We start from the raw sequence: 5,824 nt of genomic DNA on the forward strand, positions 1-5,824 counted from the left end.
TGCCCTTAAAAGCTGGTTACAAATTATTTGACTCTTAATTATAAAACTTTAATTCTTCATGTGAGATATGACATATATTCATGAAAAAATATAAATAAGCAAAAAAGATAAAAGCTCACACCACAAAGAAATGAGGAGTTAAGTTTTTGATATACATTTGTTTGCATGTCCACATACATACACTTTGGGATTTAATCCTACATATATGAGCTGATACTAAATGTACTGCTCTGTAACCTGTTATATTTTGCTTTACAATATGGAATGAACATATTTTCATGCATATGTTTAAAACTTTCCAATTAAAATCAGACCTGCCTAATGGGTCAAATATAAAATCCACCGAGATGCTAGTAACAAGGAAACTACCTAAAACAAAATTCCACCAGATGATTAAAAGTGAAACAAAAGTCAAAGAAAAGTCAAAGATACATCAGAAAACACTAACAGAAGGAAAGCAGAGGCCAGATTTTATTATCAGACAAAAAAAAAAAAAAAAAGAATTCAAGGCCTGAAGCACACAGGATAAGCACGGCTGTGTGAGGTCTTTGCTTCCAATGCATCCTCACAAACTTCTGACTCTTTGTCTCTTCCCTCAGCCTTTCCTGCTGAGCACCTCCTCTTATTTCTTCAGGGTCCAAATGCCTCACAGCAGGGTCCTCTTTAAACCCCTGGTCTGGCTGTGTCAGCCCTCCTTGAAGGTTTCCTTCGGCCTCCTGTGGAACATCTTCTGAAAGGGGGTCTGCGTCCACCTTTGGCATGTTCTGTGGTTTTCCTGCATTTTCTTTCACAAGACTTTCTGCCTGTTGAGTACTTTTCTGTTATTTCTTTTGACTAAATCATGAAACAACCAGGGACACTTTTCTCCTTCTCTGGCAAAATAGAGCTGTTGTAAGGAAACAGAACCTGGATGAGAAGCTAGTCGAGGTTTCTTAACTCATTTTTATTTTGATTATTTTTTTATTTTAGCAGCAGAACTTCCCTTTCCAATCTCAAGAATTATAAGTCTTAAAAAGAGCCAGCCCTTTGCCATGGGCTATGGGAGGTAAGTCACATAATTGGAGGAGCAGGAGGATAGGGGAAAAAAAAAGAAAACAAATAAATGGAAGAAAAGCAGAGCTGAATGGAGCCCTGGTGCTCACCAGATTTTATGAGGAAAGTACTGAAAAGGAATGACAAAAATGCAAATATCACCTTTGCATATCGTTGAGGCTTGAAGGCCTGACTGTACATTTATATTGCATGTATAGGACTGGAATTCCTGGGCATAACCTCTTGAGGTAGGGTTATGGCTACATTATTAGTAATTGCAGGTAGCTAATTTTATTTTAAGATTTTATTTATTTATTCATGAGAGACAGAGAGAGAAGGGTAGAGACACAGGCAGAGGGAGAAGCAGGGAGCAGGGAGCCCGACGTGGGACTCGATCCCAGGTCTCCAGGATCACACTCCGGGCCGAAGGTGACGCTAAACCGCTGAGCCACTGGGGCTGCCCCACAGTAGCTAATTTATCTGTAGTATCTTACTTCTGGGATAGGTGACTGTTTCAGAGAGAAAGCAACATGGGTATGTTTAAAAAATAGAAATGCTTTATTTTTTTTAATCATATAAATGGAAGTGCTTTAAAATGAAAAATATGTATACAAGTACTAATTACTTTCATTTAGAGTCTTAAAAAGAATAGGAGCAGCATATGGAGAAATGTGTGGAGGCTCAGGTGAATTGTGTATCCCTTTTACCTTGTGCACTTACCTTGTGCTTCTTGGCTTACTAAGGCCTTAGCCCTCATGATTGAAATCCTCTCAATCTGTCAGGTCAAGTTCAAAGTCTCTCTCCCCATGTCGCATTCCTGGATGCTCCCTACTTTAACTAAATAATAATTATGAGTGTAACAAACATGATAATGAAATGCAGAGAAGGAGTTTTCATGCCTTTATGTTTTATCTTCTGGTTAGTTATTCATGGGTTTTTCTTTCTTTGGAGATTGAAATCTGCAGCAAGTGGTCAAAACTGTCTTGATTTTTGTAGCTCCAGATTGCCAAGCAGATTATGTATTATAAGTTGATCCTCAATGAATATTTATTAAATTATAGCTGTTTCACCTTCAGAGCCCCCTGAAATTGAGAAGCAGCCATAGCATGGTTCTAATATGGTATAAAAGGCCCTCAAAAGGCTTTACACTCTATTTTAGCAGAACGAAGCACTACCACCCTCATATTTCTCTTCTTATAAGCTAGAAAAGTATCAAGGACCTGCTAAAGTATCTTGGGTGCTTCCTTATTTTTTGCCCCCTTATCCTAGCTCTAGGAATTTGGCACATTGCCACTGCTTGCTTAGAAGGTCACGTCAGAAAACTCCTTCAAACATGGGTCAAACCAAAAGAGCTTTTTTTTTTTTTTTACATTCTTTGATCTCATCTTTCTGCCAGTTTATTGCAACTAAACTAGGAGCTGTGAAACTCTCTTTTCTACATTTTTTTCATTTTTGTTCCTTCTCTTTTATTTAAAGAAAAATGGGTGATTGCCATTCCATGGCTCTTTTTCCCTTGGAGTTCTAAGGTTTTTACATTTCATCGTTCACTGCAGATTTTAGTATAAAAAGGTTCAACTTTGTTTTATCTGAGCTTTCTGAAATGTTTCTGATTGTAACATAATAGACCAGTAATTAAATACTGAGTTAGAGAATGGTTTTCTTTTGTCCCATTTCATCATTAAGGGAGGAAAACAGTCCTAGCCATCAATCTGTGGGGCTGTGTGATGCTGTAATACAAGGTTTTGATTAGAAACTTTTCATCTGCCATTCTCAAACCATTTTATCAGCCCTTGGAATTTTCTCTAGCTTTGCCAAGGCTTCCCGGGGGAATCTCTGCAATGTCTTAACGGCTTGGAGACAGACAGGATAATGCTGCACACCTCAGGGTTTCCTTACATGGTCCTGTGTGTACTCCTTACAGGCTCTGGGTCCAGGTAAAACACTTGGCGTGGGTGGCGGATTTGAAACGTGAGCCTTCCACACATCTGCTGAGGACACTGACTATGGCAGAGAAAGTGACCCTCTCCAAGTTTTATTTGGGTCATAAAAATCCATGCTGTGCACCACCTCTTTAAGAATCTGTGCCATTAAATGTGGCTAGATCCAGAGTACACTCTGGAGGAAGCCAGAAAGGACATTAAAATGCTTAGTCTATGACACACTTCCTTATTTTTGTCATTTTGACATTTATGTGTTGTTTCATTAGGGATTTTTAAGAGAAGACCCTTTTTGGGCAAGAAGTTTTCCCCACATCTCCATAAGAATCAACAGTTTATAATCAAACAGCTGTCTGGTTTGCATTTAGACTGAGCTGGACCACCTGCTGGCTGTTAACCTCTGAAAGGTTATTATGATACAATTGTTGTTGTTGTTTGTTTAAAAAGTTTCAGAGCTCAAGGAAAATATTAGTAATGAGTTACTTAACCTGCAGTGTTTACTGTTCCCACTCAACTTGCAGATGGTGTTCCAGTGGCCAGCAAGAGGGAGGGCTCATCTGAGGCCAACACTATTTTGCACTTGTTTTGGAGATGAACCATAAAAATAGGCTTGGCAATGAGGAGGACTGCCCTTGTGGAAGGAGGCGGGAGGCAGCATTACAAAAGCCTTTTAAAAGGAAACACAACCATTTCTGATGACTGAGGTTGAGAGGCACAAGCCCGACATAACCCTTAGTTGAGTACAGGGTAAACCTGAGGCCGAAATCAGGAGAGCGGTGAGTCTTCTGAACACGTGTGGCTCAGCCTCTGTGTTTTGAGGCTTGCTCACCATCTGCTTTCTTCACTTACATGCACACCCTCCTGACTGCAAATTCTCTCAAATGGCCGCGTGGGTCCCATTTTCTAGGCCCTGTAAAAATCCCATCCCCGGACATCCTCACACAAGCTCTGATTACAAAATGGCCTGCCTCTCCTCAAGACATGGGGCCCAAGAGCATGAGCATCATTTGCAGAGGTAGGGACATGTCCGTGTGAGTGGACGGGGACTTTTTTCTGGTTATGGGTATTATGGACAGAGAGGACGAGGACTTGCTAGATTAGGTGTTCCATGAGGATCGAGATTTTGTCTTAGTCCCTTCTTCGTCCCCAGTGCCTAGAACTGTGACCAGCCCGTGGTGAAAACCTACTAAATAGTGAAAGGCAGCAAGAATGAGTGAATATCTTTTCTGTTCACTTTTTTTTTTTTTTTTTTAAATCTCCTACATAATAACGAACAGTGGTCTGTAAGTGTGGTTGGCTCTCAGCACTCATATCACAAAACTGCCAGGACTCTTTCTGGCTGCGAATTTCAGAACAGTGAAGACGAAGATTTAGGCAAGATCGCATTCAGGGGCTGACTTGAGATGATTTGTGAGGCAGAATAGAATGAGAGAAAGAATTCAGGCTTTGGCCACAGACAGACTTGAGCTTGGAGCTGAAATAGATCTCTTTCTTACTCTGTGACCTTGAATAAGGCTCTCTGATTCTGAGTTTCTTTATGTATAAAATGGGGATAATGATAGATATCCTATAAGTTTTTGTATTATAGATCATATAGGTAAAACCTGGTATGGGACAGAGGACGCAGTAAACAATCATTATATTTATTGTTTTTCAATTTTTAAAAAGTTTTTATTTAAATTCTAGTCAGTTAACATCCAGTGTAATATTAGTTTCGTATATACAATTTAGGGCCTCAGCACTTACATAGAATACCCGATACTCATGTTAACTAGTGCACTCATTATTATTAACATGTCAGCATTACTGTATTATCAATACTGTTACAATACTATATAATAATATACGATCAATACTATTATAACACACTAGTTGACTATCAGAGAATGAATTCTCTGTGCACCACAATATTTTGTGTCAGAAATTGCCCAGGATTTGACAGGTTCTCGTCCTATGTCCACCAGTAGCTAGTTTTATTACCCAGGACAAATCACTTAACTTTTGAGTCTCACTTTTCTCACTTGTAAAGTGAGGGAAATAATTATGCTGATTCTGACTGATAAGGAACATTCCAGAAAGTAGGGCTATGAGAATGATCATAATCTTTTATGACCCTGGAATAATTAATGTGAAGCTGCTTGGTCAGCTGTTACATGAATAACAAATATCAGTTCAGTTCATCTCAGCTTACCACATGCTTATCAAATCTCTACTATGTGCCAGGTACAGGGTCAGGTACAAAGAAAATAAGACACGACTCCTGCTTCTGAGGAGCTTTTAATCTGGTGGAGAAGATGTTCACCTGAACAAAGCACAGTTACCCCTGAAGTTAATGCTTCTTCATTTTGCTCATTTGTTGGCGTCTTAAAAAAGAATTTGATGAAGATAGAAGTTGGAATATCTGGTATAAGATTTTTCTCCTCCTCCTGTGTTGGTACAGAGAGTTGGCAGCAGGCTGTGCTACCTTATCTCGGATTGCCTTAGAACCACTGAAGGAGACTCGTGAAGGCAGTGCCTCCGTCGTCTCATGTCTCTGCTCAGGACAGTGGCAGAGAATTGCAGTCTCCTCTTGGACATCACCATGAAGTCATGGAGAGGCCGCTCAGAGGGAGCTCCAGGGTAGGTGGACAAATGTATGACAAATGTATGAAGAATGTCTTGGGGAGAGAGTCCATGTCTTCTCCATATATACATCTTCAGCACCAAGCACATGGTGTACCACTTATATAAATTGAACTGACCCAATCTCTCTGGACTTCCCTTCCTCCCAAACCTTTCTACTTTGCCTCCTAGAATCCCTCTTCTGGGATCAGATTTTTCTTATGTTCTTAATTTCTTCCATAAACTGGAATTGA

At 39.8% G+C, this 5,824-nt stretch overlaps 1 pseudogene; it reads right to left on the reverse strand.

Moving 5' to 3' along the window:
- Nucleotides 1-504: 504 nt before the first annotated feature.
- On the reverse strand, nt 505-1,789 carry LOC121491771 (annotated as a pseudogene).
- Between the last annotated feature and the right edge of the window lie 4,035 nt (nt 1,790-5,824).

This window comes from Vulpes lagopus, chromosome 5, assembly GCF_018345385.1.
Source record: "Vulpes lagopus strain Blue_001 chromosome 5, ASM1834538v1, whole genome shotgun sequence".
In the NCBI taxonomy this organism is placed as follows: Eukaryota; Metazoa; Chordata; class Mammalia; order Carnivora; family Canidae; genus Vulpes; species Vulpes lagopus.